General features: G+C 35.9%; 1 protein-coding gene and 1 pseudogene across 4 annotated transcripts in view; one reads left to right on the top strand and one right to left on the bottom strand.

Moving 5' to 3' along the window:
• Window positions 1–22,109, bottom strand: part of Slc44a5 (solute carrier family 44, member 5) — a 355,454-nt gene that overhangs the window by 256,598 nt on the left and 76,747 nt on the right. The window lies entirely within an intron of this gene.
• On the top strand, window positions 89–1,019 carry LOC102029760 (annotated as a pseudogene).

Raw genomic sequence — 22,109 nt, 5'->3', positions numbered from 1 at the left:
ATTTTATTTCTCATGTGCTCCTCATAAATTTGTAAGTATTTTCCTTAAATTTTCAAAATAAGGAGATGGCTCTTTCCCATGTTGCAAGATGGCGGGCGAAAAACTGAAAAGCCAGATACTAAAGAGAAGAAATCCAAAGCCAAGAAAGCTGATGTCGCTGGCACTGGTAAAAAGGGTAATGTGGAGGCTAAAGAATCCCAAGAAGGGACAGCCCCACTGGCTAAAAAGTCCAAATGAGGGAAAGCCCCACTGCGGCCAAAGTCCTATCCTGGTTAGAGGAATTGGTAGAGACTCCCGATCTGCTATGTATTCCAGAAAAGCTTTGTACAAGAGAAAGTACACAGCAGCTAAATCTAAGGTTGAAAAGAAAAAGGAGATTCTTGCTACTGTCACAAAACCAGCTGGTGGTGACAAGAATGGTGGTACCCCGGTGGTTAAGCTTCAAAAACTGCCTAGATACTACCCTACTGAAGATGTGCCCCGAAAGCTGCTGAGCCACAGCAAGAAACCCTTCAGTCAGCACGAGAGGAAGCTGCGAGCCAGCATCACTCCTGGGACCATCTTGATCACCCTCACTGGGTGCCACAGAGGCAAAAGGATGGTTTCCTGAAGGAACTGGCTGGTGGCTTGCTCCTTGTGACTGGGCCTCTTAACCTTAATTGCGTTCCTCTGTATAGAACACACCAGAAGTTTGTCATTGCCATCTCCACAAAAATTTGTATCAGCAATGTCAAAATCCCCAAACACCTCACAGATGCTTATTTCAAGAAGAAGTAGGCCCAGACACCAGGAGGATGAGACGCCAGGAGGATGTAGGCAGAAGCCCAGACACCAGGAGGATTAGATCTTTGACACTGAGAAAGAGCGATACCAGCTTTCAGAGTAGCACAAGGTTGATCAGAAAGTGGTGGATTCACAGATTTTACAAAAAAATCAAAGCCGTTCCTCAGCTCCAGGGCTACCTGCGATCCGTTTTTGCTCTGACAAGTGGAATTTACCCTCACAAATTAGTGTTCTAAATTTCTTACTGAGAACCTAATTAAATAACTGGTACCTTTGAAAAAAATAAAATAAAAAGATGGTGCTTTTCCTCCATTTATAGTCTTTCTAGACTTTGTCTAATGGAAGTTTGTGCAGTCAGCTGGCAGTGGAATATTTAGTACTACATAATGTGACCGGATCTTTAAATATAAGCTCTATGGCTGTGCAGTGTGACTATGTCATAGAAAGTCAGAGAGCATAAGCAGCTTAGGCCTGATTGAGTATATATATATATATATATATATATATATATATGACATGTAGACATGACCTTGATTTATACCAATCTCAGGCGTTGCTTCAGACCTGCTTTATTTCTTCAAAGCTACATGCTAATAAAAATGTAAGCAGATTTGCTGCTTCATTGAATATTTAACAGCCCTTCATTTAATCGTTCACTGTCAATAGTGGGTTGTTGTTTTTTTTCTAGGATTCAGGGTTGAGGGTGGGGAATCTGACAAATAGAAAAGGCACAAATGTCTAACAGCACATATTTTGATTTCACTATTATCCAATTTGTACCTTCTACTATTTCCTTGGGACTTACTTAAGGTCCACAATAAATCTGCCCAATCTAAATTTACTAGATCTATTTTGTGTTTTATTATTGAATAAAGTCATTTAGCACTGCATAATAAAGCTAAGTTAAACATGGCCCCAGTATAATTATCTGCATGCATACTTACATTCATCCACTAGAACACATCACTTTGTCTTATAATACTCATCATTTCAAATACATACATAAATGCCAGCAATCTCCTCTGGGTTAGTACTTTCTGGGTTGATAAATCATTCATAAACTAAGATAAAGGTCTTTGGCTAATTTTGACATTAAGACTTTATATATAACTTCAAAGTGGGATGTCTATTTTGTTATTGCCAATTAGTAAGCTAAGTTGACTGTAAGTTTGCTTTTTGAGCCACACAATTCTGTGACACAGTTACATTTTCAAAATGGCAATACAAGACATAGTCATAGTTAGTGGAATTCTACACCCAGAACTTCTTATATATAAATGCACTGTCTAATCTATGATTTTATTGGTTTTCCTTGAAGAAATTCAGAAATTCTGCTTGTACTATCCCTATGGTAAATAATATAACTGCTCCTTTCCTATAATTTGTATTAAAAAGCATCCCTTCGTAAAGGGAATTTTCAAATAATTCATTGTTCTAAAGTGTCATTCTGCTAAACTGGCCCTATGAAAAGCCCTATGGAGAAGATCAAGTAGCCTCCTTAGACTTTGTTGAGTTCAGCAGGCAAAAAGGCAACACAAGACAGTCATAATCAGTTGAACTTTATGCCTGGGATTCTCTTATTAAAACACACATTTATTCTATGATGTTTAGTGGGTAAGAGATTGCCAGCAATTCAACTGCCTGAGTGAAACACCAAATGACATAAAGTGAGAGCATTGTGCATCACCCCAAGTTATTCACATATCAGCAAGAAGCTGAAGAAGGAGACTGAGTTCTGTGTCCTTTCCTACATGCCCTTTGTGTCATTCATGGAAGAATCCCTTGCTCATAAGGCAAAATATCATCAATAATAATGACTCTGCGCCTCAGCTCTTAAATATTCACAGCTCAGCAATATCAAATGAACAGAGTGGACTTCATGTCCTCTGTCTAGGTGTCCTTCCAAAATCATTTGAGGAAACCTTTCAAACGACAAACAACTATGGTTGGGAATTTATTTCGGAAGGACAGGCATGAAGAGGAAGCCGCTTAACACAGATTTCAGTAGATGACCTTCAACGGTTATATCTTATTTTGCTGTTACTCTTGAGAAGGACTATTCCACCAACAAGAGTAAAGTCTTCAAACAAATATTACTTCTGGATACTCAGAAAGATATATTTTTATAATGCTTCATCATTACTTATTCATCAAGAGTTTGATGCCCTCCTTCTTTCTGCTAAGCCATCTTCTAGGTCTGATTTTCATTCCACCAACTTCACCAGCCACCTTTGATTACCATCCTCTACATTCCTTTCTACTGTAACATACATTTCTCACTTAAAACATTCAATCATCTAAACCATTCACGGAATTCCCAGAATGGAAACAGCATAGTATAAGGAACTAGTGTTTCTTGGCTTTAATCAGAGAGGTAATATAGTGTAACATTTAAGAATGAAACCTCAAGGAGATATTATTTTTTCTGTAAAATGGGCATAAAATAATATGTATATCTAAAGGGAGATAATCAAGATTAACAAGATAATACATAAAAAGCATTTAGAATTGTATCAACTAGTCCGCATCTTAAATATATATTGGCTATGATTCTCTCTTTCCCTACACACACACACACACACACACACATCCAAGCACACATCACACTATCCTAGCAGCAATTATCCCTCACTTGTCAGTTTTGTTGTATGAAAAATAAGAAGATTTAGGTTGGGTCACTCAAAAATTTCTTCTGACACTAAAATGTCCATCACAGGATTCCAATACCAATTCTTTATTTCTTAAAAATTCATGGGGCTGGGGATTTAGCTCAGCGGCAAAGCGCCTGCCTGGCAAGCGCAAGGTCGTGAGTTCGGTTCCCGGTACCGGAAAAAAAACAAAACAAAAAAAATTCTTAAGCCGTTAGTAGTACATTATTCAATGAACTTGTACAATGGGTAACCAGAAATCATAAAAGAAATATACGGCATGTTCCTACCCTTAAGTGCCTGAAAATGTTTTGTTCTAAAGACAAGGATAGATTTTTCTCTTCCAGTTATATATTTTTTTATTCCTGTATTACTTGATCAGATTTTTAGGAAAACTGAAACACAAAGAAAATTTCTTTATAGAATAAATGATGTAATAAATTATGAAATAATGCAGTCACATGACTGTGTAATGTTTATCAGCTACACAAATTTAAAAATTGAATGAGTAAGATTTATAGGGAAAACATAAAAAACTCCATTTTTTGTTTACAATCAAATTATATTTACTTAACATCTGCTATTTGGGGTATAATAATAAATTTTAAAAGACTTGAAACATTTTGAGGAAGAGAAAGGAAATATCAAAACAGTTTGCCACCTTAGGCCACAAAGAAAATTACCTTGGCCAAAACTAACCTGAGAGAAAGAGCAGCTGTTTTGCAGGTAAATTAATCAATCTCAAGTTAAGCTATAAAGAAGTAAGCAAAGATTTGCTCCCCAAACCAAGGTATCATTTATTGCTGCCACTATTTTTATACCAAAGTCCTAAATGACACAAGAAGCTTAAAGACATCTTGTCTGGCAAACCCATGAATTATCTTGTAGCACATAAGATAATTATTAAGAAGTTTTCATAAATTGAAACAAAATGAAACAAATTTTTTAAACCAGATTTAATGACAATTAAGAACACCCAAATGGGACCATATATAAAACCATCAAATAAAACGTTAGGAGAATTGAATTCTCCCTTTTTAAAGAGATAAGAAAGTAAAAAACTATTCCTTAAAGACTGATTTATAAATTTTCATTTTAAGGACATTTAAAAATAGCTTTATGCAAATACATTAGTTATTTTACTATGAAAATTTAAAATAAAGATGTTGAACTAGATTATCTCTAAGGAAACCTCTCATTGTGAAACTATATAAGTGTATTTACATAGTAATAAAATGAATATGAAAATGCTAAAATAATCATATGGAAACATTTTCAAATATGGCATTACCCTCACAAAGGCAGCTTTAAAAGATGCTGTTCAGGACAATAAATCAAATGTTTCCTGCTAAGAGAATTCAAATGCATGCTGAGGATCCGAAAATTTGACAGTCTGTCCCTGATATAGATAAGAAAATTCTTTCACACCTAAGTCAATCAAATCAGTCTCCAAGATAATCTGAGCTTGGAAAATTCAGGGTGTATGTGTGTGGTGTACGTGCATTTGTGCATGTGTGTGTGTGTGTGTGTGCGTGTGTGTGTCTGTGTGTGTAGAAGCACTGATATTAAGTAATCGGTGTTTGTCAGCTTTCAAATGAAAATATATCAAGATTAATGAGGCTAAATTCCATAGAAATCAAAACTAGTCCTGCTCTCTTTGTATTAATTGGTCAAAACTCAAAGGAAAAAAACACAAGCAAAATTAAAGAAAGCAACTGGATTTAGAATCAAAATTGTTCATTGATTTAAAGTTAACCTCTCCTTTTAGAAACAACATTTTTAACTATCAAAAGATGCTCGGGAGGCTGAGCCAAGAGGATTGCTGCAAGTTCAAGGCCAGCCTGGGTACATAGTAAGACCTTTTCTCAAAGAAAACAGAAAAAGACATTGTCATTTTCTGTTCAGAACCCTATTATCCTCCATGTTCTCTGACTTCAATAGCCTATCTAGGGAGGCCGTAATTACTTGCCTATTTTACCTTTCCCAAATATAAAATTGAAATTGGACAGCAGTTGAATTTAGATCACATAAAAGCTCATTTTCTACATGAACAGAAAGTAAAAAGTAATTCCATATATTTTGTAGTAAAACTGTGCAGTAGCTAACCCAAGCATGGTGGCGTATGCCTATAATCCCAGCACTTAAGAGGCTGAGGCAGGAACATTGCCAAGAGTTCAAGGGCTGCCTGGGCTACCGGGCAGTGTTCAAAGCCAGCCTGAAAGATATAGTGAGGCCCTGTCGCAAAAAAAGTGGCTAATGTGGAATGGTAGGATTCTGGAGACCTTGGATTCAATTCTGGCCCTGGTATGGGGATTATCCACTCAGTCATCAAATATTTATTACACACCTACTACATGTCCCTGCTTCTATGAAGATTTCAATCTCTGAGAGTAAGAATGGAAGAAACAGACCATAAGTAAATACAAATAGTTGCATAATTATTAATTGCAACACATAAAGAAAAGAAAAATGTATAATCAGAAGGATTATATTTAATGGAGTAGTTTTTAAAAATCTCAGAAATGACAACACTTGGCTGAAATCTGAAGTATGAAAATAGAGCCATCCACCCAAATAAAGAAAGAAAATAGCTCTGGCCAGAGAAAACCACATGTGGAGTAGCCCTGAAGCAAGATAAAGTTTTCCACTTGGAAAGAATTAGAAGAGAAGTGTGAATCATACATACAGCATAGAAAATGATGTCTTGTCTAAGGCTAATAAATTGGCCAGATTCTAAGGAAATAATCCACATGAGCTGTCTACAGAGTCAATTCAGATGTCAATAAACTGTGATCACTTGTACATACTCTTTACGAGCAAAGTACTTTATATCAAGCTGATTTTTGGCCAACTGTAGGCAAAAGTAATAAAATACCAAATAATGTCTATCAGAATTTGGAAAAGAATGTCCAGATAATTCAGAATGTTTTGAAAAAGTGTCTCTCACTCCTCGTGTGCAGTTTTCTAGATGCTTTCTCATTCAATTATGCATTAAGGTGTTGGCAGTACCCAGAAATACTTAAATTTTAATCCTTTTTTATAAAATGAAAGTATTTCTTAAGACATACTTTTCCCTGATATGACATTTTTCTAATTTATATGTTCTGTGATGAAATGACCTGATCACACACACAGCATTCTAATGCTACATATACTTAAATTAAATGCCAATGACAGCTGACCAAGAGGTACTTTGAAGGTATGATAGCTCTTGTCCAATCCAAAATTGAAGTGGCCTTCTTTTAGTGAAATAAGCCCATGATTTATTCATCAACTTAGACAGCACATAGTGATAAAAAGAGGAAAACAATAGAAATCTATGTGGATGAGGACAGGATTCAGAGACCTTTAGAGGCCTGAAAATAAAGAGATTCCAAATTTCTGCTCCCTTCCTTTTGCTTCACTAACTAAGGAGCGTTTACAACAAAATAACTCTATGAGAAAAGAGGAGCATGCAGCCAGCTCCCAGATGCTCTGTCCTTGTTCACACCCACTGTGAACTGCAGAATATACGGTGCAAGGCCTGTGGCCAGGGATTATTGTTTGACTGGTTGTTTTGTTTCTAAGTGAGAGCTTCTTCAGGCTTAAGCTTTTGGAAAGTCAGAAGCAACATTAAAGCAGGTCACGCACATGCGGGCAGGTAGAAACCTCAAACCAAACGGCCTGCCTGTGTCAATGCAGGGAGTCGCCATCATGTCCTATGTGAATGAAAGGCTAAATGCAGCACATTGGCAGATGAACAAAACAAAAAAATTACTTGGAAAAAATGTGTCAAAGAAGCTAAGACAAAAGTAAGTCATTTTAATACCCAAGGAAGAATATTTAAGAATCAATAACTTGGATATACAACTGTTTAAACTGATATGCTCACTTTTAATAAGCAAAGCAAATAATTTGTATCCACTAAATTGGGAATATTAAATTTTTCTCAGCTTTGTTATGCACATCTCATATGAAGATCTAAGAAGAGGCCTCCTAAATTATTACATGCCAAATTCCCTTTAGAGTGTGCAAGCCCAAATAAAGCCAATAAAATTCACATTCATTGGAATCTCAGCTCCACATGCAGACATTAAATTGTCAAATGTTAAAAAAGAACAATAGAATTAAAAATCAGGAAAAATAAATAGCCAGCAATCCCTCTGTATAATATTTATATATTTTCCTAATGAATAATCTATTCTGCCTACAAATCACCACATAAAACCATTATAGGCCTTGATTTTCTCATAATTCAGCCTAAGGAAGTATGAATAATGCATTGACTATCTAGGAAATGAAGAATCATTATCATTTATGGCAATCACTGACTTAAATAAATAGAATGCTACATTTAACCACTGTTTGTTCATTTAAATTTGGTTTTGTCTCTAGTGAAGGCATTTGGGATATTTTTATAAATTATGACTCCTGTGCTCACCTATAAATGGCTTCTTTTTCTGGGGTTCCCATAAGAATACATTGGGAAAATGTTTCTTGTTAATTAGTCTGGTCTTTTCATGGAAGAACACCCTGAGATGTGTAGATTTAGGGTATCACAGAGTTTAATACATACACAGTGTACACATATACACACATGCACACACATGTATTGGGTTTTTAGTAATGTTATAAAATCTGCAGAAAAACAACAAGCTATGTAGGAACATCAGTTGCTTATTTCTAAAGAAAAATTATTCTGTTTTAGAGGAACTTACCTCCAATATTTTTCTTAGGATCACAGTAAGTGCTAATCAGAAGATAAAGCATAGGAGTTTCACTTCTTCCATTTTTTATTCTTTATATTGTTTTATTTGGTCCTACCCAGACAGCATGAAGTTTACTAGCAACTTCAAGTGTTAAAGAGTATCCTGAAGTAGCCGACAAAACACAGTGGTCACATTACCTGTTTTAATGAAAACAAGGATGTTTGGGGTCTTGGAACCTTCCATGGAGAAGATTTCTTGGTTGTTATGGCTTGTATCTAAAAGTCTCCCCAAAGCCTCATGTGCTCATTCCTAAGTGGGGCTTTACGGGAGGTGGCTGGATCCTGGGTTTGTGATACTGGGATTAAGGGTCCAAGGTACTGGATTAGTTCACTGATTGGCTTAGCATAGTTTTGGGTGTGACTGAATGGATCTGCTGAAGACAGAAGCCCCACCCAAAGTTTGGTTGGCACCAAGCAATAGGTTTGTAGCTTGCACGGAATATAAAGGTTAAAGAAAGCTTGCTTATGCTGCCTCCTGCCTGCCCTGCCATGGACTGTTTATCCACTAATATGCCCCTCTACCATGCCACCCGCCTTGAAGCCAGCCAACTGCACTGAAAGCTCTATAAACTGTGAGCTAAAATAAACTTTTCCTTCTTCAACTTGTATTGGGTATTGTGTCTCAGTGATGAGAAAAGTAGCTAAGACATCTCTACTTTTCCCTAAAGTATTAAATTTCAAAACATGGTGACGAGATTGGGTGCCAATCCAAATTTTTTCTCTTAAAATGCACATCACGTGTAGCACTTCAAAGATCATCCTTAAGAATTCATGGTTTTAAGTTATAGGAAAATTGAAAAATATCTTACCTGTCAAAACCTTAGTAATGTAATAAACATATTCTGAAAATGTGGTAGAAGCTTTATTCATAAAGTAGTTATTGAATGTCCACTATTTGCCTAGTGCCTATCACAGTATCTGGAACAGAAAAGCTCTCAATAAATATGCCAAGCATCTTCTCCAATGACAATGAATAAAACTAGAAATCAATAATAGCAGAAAAACCTGAAAATTACAAATACAGGGAAACCAAAACGACTACTCCTGAAAGGTTATTGAATCGTGCTTTTGGTATGAAGTGGAAAAACAATTGGCAAAACTTTTACCTGAAAAAACCCTGCTCCTTGCAACCAAAAAGGTCACATCCCTAACTTATCAGAAAAGGAGGAGAAGCAAATTTGCCATCACTTTCTCCCCCTTTTTCTACCTTCTGCCTATACAACACTGGAAACCGTGTCCTTAAAATAGAGGCTCCACAACATGGGAGGAATCTAAATGTCAGAGTCTTTGCTTAGAGGGGAGCCAATCTTGTCAAGTGTGTGTGTGTATATAAAATTATATTATATATATTATATATATGAGTTGGAGGTTTTAGTCATTTTTTTACTTTACTTAAAAGGTAAATAATCCATATTAGAAACATACATGTTTTTAGGCTTTTTGTTACAGCATATACCTTAATTGATAGCGATGTTCTGAAGCTCATTTGTAAAGAATGAAGTAAGTAATTTCTGCTCATCAACATAGTTATTAGCAAAGTCAGAGAAAGTTACATTGGGAAAGAGCCTTGAGAATATAAAATCAGTAACCATGAACACAGGGTGAAGAGCATTTTTGAAAGAGTTTGAGAAGCCTAGTGTTGAATGCCAGCTCATCACTTATGAGGTGCCTACCCTTGAATAAATTAATTTCTTATGATGAAGTTGCCTTGTTCTCTTGTATAAATTGGACAGAGTTTGCCCTACTTTGTGGGGTTGTCATGACAATATTACAACATATATAATATGCTTAGAACAAAGTCGGGAATTTAGTAAACTGCTCAAGTAATGCTCTTTCCTTCTATCTGAATTTCAGGGTATTAAACAAACATTAGAAAACTTGCAGTATATATTTGTATGTAAGGCTTCTCTTAAGAAGAGAACATTTAACAGAAGATTCCAATCACTGACACCAATGTACAATGAAAAACATGATACAAGCACAGATTAATAGGATCAGGGTGGGACAAGGAACCAATATTTCCAGCATATCTCAGTGAAAGTCTCTAAGGCATTATTTCCCTTTTATCTCTTGATTCCTCTGCTCCTCCACAATCTCATCTTCCTTTGCCAAGCACTGAGAGCCTAAAGGACAGTCACAGAATAGATAATGGATCAGATACTCCTTTGTCAGCTGACATTTCCTCATTACATTCCCCCAACTTGCACAAAACTAAAGGTGGAAGAGCTTGTTCCATTCTAAAGTTGATCTCATGTTATTAGGGTAAGTATTCTGGTACGCATAATTGATAATGATAGCAATACTTTATGTTTGCTAAGCGTTCTATAAAGTTCAAAGCACTCTCACACACATTTTCTCATTATATGGAAAGAACCAAGATCAAGTAATGCCCACTAGAATTAAAGCCTTGCAGCTGTGAATTTCATGAGCCACAAAGAGATTATGATGGGTTTGTTAGTCATCCTAATAGACATCTGCAATAGTCTACACTTAAGGTCCTTTACACAGAGTTTCTTGTTGAATAATTGTGCTTCTCTGATGAATTGTTATCTGAATCAAAAGCCTTAGGCATAAGAAATGACAGATGCCAATGAATAATGCCAAAGCCAAATGCTTAATAATTATACAGCAAATAATTAACTTCCTAGTTCTTTCCGAAAACCCGCTTTCTCTCTGGGCACATGAGCCAGAATGGACCTAACAAGCTCAAACCTCACATATAAAGAGAATAAAATTTTATTCAGATAAAAAGAGAATAAAATTACTGAAGTCCTTTGTGATGAAACAATGCATAAGATAGATTCAAGCCCTAGAAGCAGGTGTGAAAATCATCATATGTTATTCAGTGAAGTGCCAACAATAGTTTCTATCAGCAAAGGCAGTAAATTTGATTCCCTAACTAAATGCAGAGATTCGGTACACTCCCCACCTCAAACACATTCATGGAACTCTTCTGAATGCAGAGCTTTGTCTTCCAAAACTACCAGCATTTCTTTGCCTGCTATGTCTTGCTTTCTTATAGAGGAAGGCAAAAAATTGGCTGCATAAGATTAAACAGTACCAATCAAAGGTCAGAAAACTATTTTTGCCTGTGTATCTCACAGCATGTTCTTAATCAGCAGCATTTTACTTTACTATGGCTTGATGGGAAGCCTGAACTCATAGAACGTGAGTCATCGACAATGCCAATCCTCACCTGATGCACACGCATGAAGAGGATAAAGGTACATTCCAAGATCTCTAGTATTTAAAGTAAAAATGCAAAATCTCTTTGGCCTATAAACTGATTTAGAAAGAATCACTGTTTCAGGAGTGTTTAGATCAGACTTTAGCACAGTTTTTTAACAAGTCCAAAGCTGGTATTACAAGGCTGTGAGCAGGGGCTCAGGAGAGAGGGTCTGGTCCCGGCTTGGCCAGCAACTTTCAGTGCTAAACCTCAAACCACTTATTCTCTCCTGAGCTTTAATTTCCTTATATGGCTCGTGTTTTCTCTTGCCTACGTAATAGAGTTATTTTGAGAATTAAAATAGTGTGTCTGCCAGGGCTGGGCTGAATCCAGGATATCTTCAGGAAGCCTGGTGAGTCACCACTGTGCCTTCCTGACCAGCGTACAAGGCAGGTGGAACCCCGGGCACCCTCTGGGGTGTTAGTGACTATTCCCTGCACACACAGTGTGTCTGCCGGGGCTGGGCTGAACACCAGCACCTTTAGGAACCCCGGTGAGCCACGCTGGTGCCTCCCCTACTACTGTGTGAAGCACATGGAGCCCTGGACAACTTCTGGGTCCTTGGTGGTCACTGCCAGAACAACTCATACCCCCTTGGAAGTTCAGCTGAAACCTGGACAGAGTCAGCGGCCTCGGGGAGTCCACCTTCACCTGCCCCTGCCAGTGTGGGAAGCAGGCTCTGTCCTGGGTAATATCTGAAGCCTTGGTGAACATGACCTGCATCCCCCCTACTCTTGGGGAAGCGGGACCAAACCCCAGACAGTTTCAGGGACTCCAGCAAGCCTCTCCCACCCTTCCCACACATGCCTGGGAGACAACTGAATGGAAGAAAGGTCGGGAGCATCTGGGACCCCACCTTGGCAGCACTCACCAGCACAGCAGCTGCACTGAGCACTGTGGATCTTCAGATACTCACCCTGCCACTCACACACAATTGGGAGAGTGAGACTGCACTCCAGGAAAGCTCTGGATCTTCAAAAATGACAAAATGAAGGAGAAAAAATGCAATCTGAGACCTCCACACCACCCAAAACAAGTCCAGGAGACATCAATGCACAGCCTGGAAGTCATACACTTGAAATATCTGAAATGATAGCAACAGAAATAAAGAAACAACTCCACCAAGACATAGAAGATATCAGATCAGAAATAACGTCTCAGGTGAAAAAAGAAATGACAGCAATAATGAAAGAAATGTTCAGCATATCCAAAGATGACATTGACAAGAAAAGAGAAGAGCATAGACAACTCACAGAAATGACAGTAATAATGAAAGAAATGTTCAGCATATTCAATATAGAAAAGAACTAGAATGCATGAAACAGATTCAAACAGATATTAAGATATTAAAGAAAACAGATATTAAGGAAATTTAAAATTACTTAACTTAAAAATTAAAAATTCCATTGAAAGCTGGCAAAACTGCATGAACGAAGCTGAAGACAGACTTTCACACCTTGAAGACAGCACTGCCACTAATGAACGTGAAAGGACAGATCTCTTAGAAACAACAAGGAACCAGGAAATAACAATTCAACCACTGCAAGATGAAGCAAAGAAAAACAACGTCAGATTAATAAGTATCATGATATAGCAGGTGTCAACACAAATGACATAAAAGATTATTTGCAGAAATAATAGCAGAAAATTTCTCAGTTATGGAAAAAGAATCAGACATCCAGATAAGTGAAGCATGTAGAACTCCAGTTAATCATAACCAAAATAAATCTACACTCAGACATACAGTGATCAAGATCCCAGAAACTCAACAAAAGCTCAGAATATTAAAAGCTGCTAGAGAAAAGAAACAGATCACCTAAAAAGGAAAGCCTATCGGAACCACAGCAGACTTCTCAACACAAACCATCAAAGCAAGAAGTATTTCAGGTCCTGAAAGAAAACAACTTCCAAGCCAGACTGATGTACCCTGCAAATCTATCCTTCAAATTTAGTGGAGAAATAAAATATTCTCATGATAAAGAACTACTAAAGAAATTCATGAGCACCAAACCAATCCTACAAAGAGTAGTAAAAGATATTCTAGAAAGAGATAAAACAGACCTCAACTTCAAGAACAACAACAGAAAGGAACCAGCAAGCACAGCAAGCAATTAAACAGAGGGAAAAAGGAGGATCCAACAGCAGGAAAATACCATGACAGAGATAAGCCAGTACATATCAGTTATAACCATCAATGGTCTCAATGCACCCAGCAAAAGAAGCAGACTAGCAGAGTGGATCAGGAAACAAAATCCAACTATATGCTGTATACAAGAAACTCATTTAACTCAAAAGGAAATTCACAGACTGAAAATTAAAGGATGGAAAACAATACTCTATGTGACAGGAACCCAGAAAAAAGTGGATGTAGCTATTCTGTTTGCAGACAATGTGAACCTCAAACCAAGAACAATCAAAAGAGATAAAGAAGGTCACCACATACTTGTGAGGGGAAAGCTTCAAGAGGATGAGATAACAGTCATAAGTATCTACGCATCGAATATAGGAGCACCCACCTACATAAGACAAATTTTAACAGAAATGAAAAATTAAATAAGTAGCAAAACAATCACAACACAGGACTTTAACATACCATTCTCACAAAGAGATAGATCAACTAGACAAAAAATTGGAAAAGAAATAACAGAACTTAACCAAACTTGTGAACATATGGACACAGTAGATCTTTATAGAGTGTTCCACCCAACAGCACTAGAATACACATTCTTATCAGCTGCATATGGGTCATTCTCTAAAATAGACCATATACTAGTACATAGAACATGTTTAAGTAAATGCAAAGGAATTGAAATTATCCCATGTATACTATCATACCATAGTGCAATGAAATTGCAAATTAATGACAAAAGAAAACACAAAAACTCCATAAACATTTGGAAATTAAATATCATCCTCCTGAACAACCAGTGGGTCACAGATGAAATCAAAGTAGAGATTAAACACTATTTACAATCAAACTAAAATGTACATACAACCTACAGGAGTCTGTGGGATGCAGTGAAGTAGTCCTGAGAGGGAAATTTATGCCACCTCAGGAAAACATAACAAGCACAAATAAACAACCTTATGCTGCACCTCAAGTTCCTAGAAAAAGAAGACTAAGTCAAACCCAGAGCTCAAACAAGGCAGGAAATTATAAAGCTCAGAGCAGAAATGAACACAATGGAGACTGAAAAAAAAAAAAAAAAAAAACTATGAAGAATTAATGAATCGAAGAGTTGGTTCTTTGAAAGAATAAATAAAATAGATAAACCCCTAGCCAACCTTATCAAAAAAAAGAAAGAAAGAAACTGAAATACACGCAACAAGGAATGAAAGGGGTGATATCACTACAGATCGTGAAAAAATTCAGAAGATCATCAATACCTACCTTGAAAATCTTTACTCTCATAGGATGGAAAACACAGAGGAAATGGACAAATTTTGAGGTACATATGAATTACCAAAGCTGAGTGAAGAAGATATAAAAATCCTCAATACCTCAAGATCAGCCACTGAAATTGAGAATGTAATTAAAAACCTGCCAATGAAGAAAACCCCATTCCTAATGGATTCACAGCTGCATTTTACAAGCAATCTGGGGAAGATTTAACACCAATTCTTCTCAAACTTTTCAATGAAATGAAAGGGAAGGAATTCTCCCTAACTCATTCCTGGAGGCAAGTATTATTCAGATACCAAGACCACAGAAAGACCCAACCAAAAAGGAGAACTACAGACCAATCTACCAAATTAATATAGACACAAAAATTCTCAATAAAATATTAGAAAACAGAATACAAGTCATCAAGAAAATTACACACCATGACTAAGTGGAATTCATACCAGGAATGCAGGGATGGTTTAATATATACAAATCAATTAATGTAATACACCATGTCAATAGAGCCAAAAACAAAAATCACATGATCATCTCCACTGATGCAGAAAAAGCCTTCAATAAACTTCAATAAAATAAGCCTTCAATAAAATTCCAACACTCATTCATGATGAAAACCCTGCAGAAAATAGGAATAGATGGCCTTTACCTCAAGCTGATCAAAGCCGTCTATGATCAACCAACAGCTAACATCATACTCAATGGTCAAAAATTAAAAGCTTTCACTTTAAAATCAGGAACAAGATAAGGATGTCCACTGTCACCACTCCTATGCAATATAGTTCTGGAAATATTAGCTAGAGCAATTAGACAAGAAAGAGAAATAAAAGGAGTAAGGATAGGAAAGGAAGAAGTGAAATTATGATTATTCACAGATGACATGATACTCTACATAGAAGACCCCAAAAACTCCACCAAAAGACACATGGATTTAATAACCAAATTCAGTAGCATAGCTGGATACAAAGTGAACACTCAGAAATCAATAGCATTCCTGTACACAAGCAACAAACTGACTGAAAAAGAAATTAGGGAAACCACACCTTTACAATAGCATCTAAAAAGATGAAATACTTAGGAATCAATCTAACAAAACAAGTAAAAGATCTATACTGTGAAAATTATAGTCCTCTGATAAAAGAGATCAAAGAGGATATCAGAAAATGGTAAGACATTCCTTGCTCATGGATACGAAGAACCAACATTGTGAAAATGGCCATACTCCTAAAATTTCAGTACAGATTCAATGCAATCCCAATTAAAATACCATTAGTATACCTCACAGATCTAGAGAAAACATTCCTAAAGTTCATCTGGACCCAGAAGAGGCCTACAGTAGCAAAAGCAATCTTGGCAAACAAAGGAAAGGCAGGAGGCATCACAATTCCTGACTTGAAATTATACTACAAAGCTACTGTGATAAAATCAGCATGGTACTGGCAAAAACAGACCTGAAGCTCAATGGAACAGATTAGAAGATGCAGACACAACTACAAACACATTTTGCCACCCTTATCTTTGACAAAGGGGCCAAACATGTTCACTGGAAGAAAGATAGCCTTTAATAAATGGTGCTGGAAAAACTGGCTTCCCACATGCCAAAGACTAAAACTAGACCCATGTCTTTCACTATGCACTAAATTACAGTCAAAATGGGTCAAAGATCTAAATATTAAAACAGAAACACGAAATTTATTGGAAAAGAAAGTAGATAAAAATCTTGAAGACACTGGGGTAGGCAGAGAGCTCATGAACAAATACCAAACTGCATGGAAAATACTTCAAAGAATCAACAACTGGAATCCCATCTTACCGAAAAGTTTTTTGTTTTTTTTAATGATTTTTTAAATCTATTTTTTATTTTATAAACAAAAGGAGGAAAACATTACAGACAAACAACCTTTTACAAAATAGCAAAAGAACAGTACAGACAATACAGAGTTACAAACAAAGTGGTAGGAAATTAACAATGCTTGTTGTATTACATATTGATATCTTCAAAGTGGTTTCTCATGAAAACAGATACAGACATGCAATATTGATCAATCAAGGACTCATTGACTGTTTCTTTCAGCAAAGAAATAGAAGACAGTAGTCTTTACACATCTAAAGAAATCACCAAGAAAGTAAAAGGAAAACCCATGAATTGGGAAAAAATTTTAGCTAATTGCCCCTCAGACAAAGGACTTCTCTCTAGGACATACAAAGAATTTTTAAAAATCAGGCCTCCCAAATTCAAAGACCCAATTCAAAAATGACCATCTGAGATGAATACACACTTCTCAAATGAAGAGATACTAATGTATTACCGCTAATGTTTTATCTCATAATTATTTGCTTATTCCCTTTAATGGTTTGAGCAATCTTCCATTCTTACATCTGGTAATCTGAACAATGTAGCTGAGGATAGTGATATGTAATGTAACAACCATTGTTAATTCAGATTATTTTGTCTTGAAACCCTGTATCACTTTAAATGTTCTGGCTTTTATTCTTTATGTTTGTGACACTGGCATGCCGCTGTTCTATTTTTTGTTTGTTTGCTTCTCATTTAGTACTCTCTTTAAAACACAAAAAGAGAATTAAATGAGATAAAATTTTTTATATTACAGCAGAAGGTGTTACATAAACAAAAGGTACGACTGCTCTATGTTTTATTCAAAACCAAGAGAATAATTACAAAAACACATGGGTATTCCTGAATAATTGAACACTATCCCAACTCTTTCTTAACATCTCCTCTCAAGTAATGGTAATTACTTCTTCTCTATAATAATGCTAATATATAGTATTAATTTACATTCATGGAATTAATATTTCAGCGCATGAATCACATACTCCTCAAAAAAATGCATTAATGCCTATAAATCTCTGAAGTACAATATGCTGTATTCAGATTATTCACTTGTAAAACAAGTTGTCAAATGCTCACAAAACTACTGTCCTGCCATGCTTTTTAGGTTACAGTGAAAGATTATGTCCATGTGAATTCCCATAAAACTACCCCAACAATGTTCAGCTTAGCTGATCTGTGGCTGTCTATAGCATGGTGCAACAACATTGATTCACCATAAGTGAGAGGTCAAAAAGTTGTGAATGCATCTTGCTACTATATATAGAGAGCAGAAATGGAAAGGCCTGAGGGAACATAAGGTATTGCAAAAAGAGTATTTTTTAAATGTACATATAGATTTATTTTTGCCTACCCACTGAGGAGAAAATTCCTATTCAAGTCTTTTTCTTTTTCTGTCCTCCCAAAGATTCATTTTTGTAGCTTTTAATGAGACAGCTGAGCTATGTAAGACTTTTTAAAATACTAAATTGGCCAAATGATTTGATATTGCATATGTATAATAAAGTAATGTTAAAATAATTAACATACATTATTTCTATTTTCCCCAGTTTTTCTTACTGTACCAATGAGAAATGCTCATTTTTGTAATTTTGACTGTGGCTTATAAAAATGAGCAGAAGTAACCACTGCTGCCATTAAATTAATGCTTATCTTTAGGGGATCGGATAGAAATGGAAAACGGACATTAAAGGATTCCAGGGGAAAGATAATGTTTTCTGATGGTGGTAGTAGTTATATGACTCTGTTTGTTTTATGGTAATTCATCAAGCTACACTTATGATGCATACACTTTCTATGTGTCAATAAAAACATTATTAAAAACAATTACACAGAACTTAGGAATACTGAAAAGTAATATATCAATCACTATCCTAACCCCATGTGCACAAGATTTCCAAATATTTACAGATAAAATATAGAAATAATCAGAGATGTGTTTTCTTCTCCTTTTACTTTCACTAAAATGTACAAAGTTTCTTCATACAGTAACAAATAAAACATGACACTATTGGAAACAGATTTGAAAATTATACATGTAAAGTCATTTAGGAAAGTTGTTATTAAATTTAGAATTAATCAAGAGTGAAAAAAATGCAAAAGTATTTGAGATACTGATACACAGGGGTTTTACTAGATCTTCTGAATAAACCCAAGTAGATTATCCTTGAAGAATTAAATGGAAATACATGTCTTGATGGCAATTACAAAGCTGGGGCCCGAGGGAATACAAAAAAAAAATCAGGGTCTGATTTGGGAAAATGAGAGTCACTGACCTAAGGCTGATGTAGACGCTCAGAAGCTGTTGATCTTTCTGGAACATGTCCACAGACTGTGCCCCTCACGTGGTGAAGGGAAACCATGAAGAAAAGTTAGAAGTATCCTGCTAACAGGAAATTTAAGGCTTAAATTGAACCTTTCACATCAAACTGGAAACACCCAGTTTGAGTTTGCAAAGAAAAACAGACCTAGTAAGGGAAATGGATGGTTAGAGTTCATAGCATGTGATTTGAATTTCTAAAACTTTTTAAGATAGCAAATGGCAAACTCTTTAGTGGGGACAAAATACTCAACTCATGAGAACTTGAAGAATCATTATGTTTGTGCAGAAATACACAGCTTTGAACAGGAGGCTTTAAATGGAAATGAAAGTGACAAGGTAAAAATAGAACTCTGGAAGACACAAAGGACATTGGAAGGAGACTTGCAGTGGAAGAAATGCCCCATAATTTACATAAGAAACCCACTTGTAAAGGGGAGGAAGAAATAAGAGTTATGATCTGAGATGTCTATACTCAAAAGCACGATGAGTGATAAATCTAAGAAACAAATGCAAGGAAGTAAATAGAATTTTATTTATTGAATCTGTGAATATTTATTGAACGTTGTATGCTCTAAGCCCTGGTTTTCACAGATGAAATAAAGTGCCCAAGAACCTCAGAGCCTCAGAGTGGAGACATAAATTAAACTACAATGTTGTAGATGCTAATAGAGATTTATATGGATTGCTATGAAATTAAAGATAAAGAACATCAGACACAAATTCAGAAGGTAATGTAAAGCTTGCTAGAGTAGGAATCCCTTGAAAAGAATCCTAACATGCAGGAAAGGCAAGAATATTCTAGACAAATAAAGAAAAAATGTATTTCTCAAACTCAATAGAAAAAATTTATTAGTAGATTTTAGAGATAAAAGTGAGTATCTCAGTAAAATCAGAATTTAAGACTGAGTAGCACTATGGATAGAAAACTTGGGAAACAATGAAAAGGAAAAGGAAAATATATGAAATTATTTAGAATATGTATTCTTTGCCATCTGGCTAAGTGGGGGATATGAATATCATATTTCTTATACATTTTAAAGGCAAAAAGGAATAAAAACTTAGGTTTACTGAACAACCACTATGTAGCTACTAGGTTATGTTAAATGAATTCACATCTGCTGTCTCGGGCTATGATAACTATGGGAGATTTTTAATAGCTAGACAGCTCATAAAACTCTTACTTGCTAAAACCTGGCGAATTTTTGGTGTACCCTGATAAAAATGCTGTCTGAGAAATTAGGAAGAAGAATTTTAAAAACTGCTTTTGAACCAGGTTCTGTTCAACAAATAAAAATTAGCTAATGAAGCAAAAGCAGTAGGAATATTGGGAAAAATCCAAAATCCTGTCTTCAATCTTGTTATGTTCTGGAACAAGAACGCTAAATGTAGCCAGACTTAAATTCTAAATAAAATCAGACTTGTAATTGGACAGTACTGTGCTAATTTTTCAACAGAAAGATTTCTTTTTAATACCAAATGTATGTTTCATAGGCTTCGACATGGTAGTTACATCAGTTAATTTGGAAAATACATAAAGACTATGAGAAAGCAAAAGAAGTGAACAAACACTGATATGATAAAAGTACATATGATTTTTAGGACCTGCTTGAAAAATGTATCCAATGAAGTAATTAGGAGTGCAAAATAATCTAAGTATCGGACTAGCAGTTTTTCTCATTTGAACAAATATCTGTAAAATCCAATTTGTCTTCAGAATAATCTCACTAGCATTATTTTATAAAGTATTAACAAAATGATGTAACTAATTCACGCACTAATGAAACCTCCTGCTGTAAAACAATATACAAGATTGAATGCCTGCTCTGGCCAGCAGGAAGTGAACAATTTCTCATGCCTAGGAAGTGCATTACATCTTTGAGGCTGGCCTGGGATCATTCAGTGAATTATCTTTCCAATCACTAAACAGCTACTTGCTTCAAAGAGTTAATGAACTCCTTAAAAAAGAAAAAAAAATAAAGCAAGTGATTTACTTCCTTTTCACCAGTAGAGTCAACTCAGTCTATTCATTAATGCACTTACTCTTCAAAGTAGGCAGGAAAGAGACACAATATAATCCCAACTACATGACTGGGACACTGAAGTGCAGAGAGTTTTTCTGGCATAAGGCAGCAGCTGTGCATTTACGTACAGAGCTGTGATGAAACTCCTCAGTCCTTGCATCCTCTGCTCAGTCCCCTGAGCAATCTCGTTGATCTGCTATGGCTCGGCCCCAGTAGATCTGAAAATGTGCTCATGTAAATAAGCACAGCTCAAGCGAAAAATCAAATCCTTAGGATATGGATTTTTCTCTGAAAAATCTAATTTTACTCTGAGAAATTACTTTACAAATAATAAATTTGACTCAAAATTTATGTATAACCAGCAGATTTTCAATATCTAAAATGACTGAATGAAGCTCAATAAATTAGTTTAGGGCTAAAATGAGAAATCCTTCTCCTGTAGCAATAGAAGTCTCAAATTTACTTTGAATAAGGGTCCAAAGGTGGTGACCTGCATCTGAGTTAGCTGATACATAATGAATCCACGTTCAAGTAAAATGACTATTTCTTCATCTCTGAAGATCGCCTTGTTCAGCTGTCCTGAATCCAAGTTTTGGCTAGTAACTCATGTTCATTTAGATTAATAAAGCTGACACATTGTTCAACAAGTATTTGACAATTGTTTGGTGCCACAGTGTATTGGTATTAGCATATGTGAGTAACACAGATGAGTTCCTGCCCTCATGAAGCTTACGGCCTAATGGGAAAGACAGTACAATATGCACAAAAGTAGGTAACGCATATAGATGGAAACTAGTGATCGTGAAATGCAGGGAGGGTGGGTTAGTACATCATTATCCATTGCGATGAGATAGGCGTGCAGGAGAAAGCCATCAAGTAAGATTCCTCTGAGAAAGGCTAGGGGAGAGCTAACTGGGCAAAGAGGAATGGGGAAATACATGAACAGCTATAGGAGTATATCCCATATTGATTTTCCTCACAAATATTTCATGGCATTTACTTACCTTTGTGATAAATGCTTTGTGTGCGATAAATTTATGCATTTAATGCCAATGCATAAAGCTATGGACAAAGCCACACTTTATAAATTATGAGCTCTATGAGTAAAA

Source organism: Chinchilla lanigera, unplaced genomic scaffold (genome assembly GCF_000276665.1).
Source record: "Chinchilla lanigera isolate Chin_1 unplaced genomic scaffold, ChiLan1.0 scaffold00022, whole genome shotgun sequence".
Classification (NCBI taxonomy): Eukaryota; Metazoa; Chordata; class Mammalia; order Rodentia; family Chinchillidae; genus Chinchilla; species Chinchilla lanigera.
Note: the sequence above shows the minus strand (reverse complement) of the source record. Positions and strands in the feature narration are given on the sequence as shown.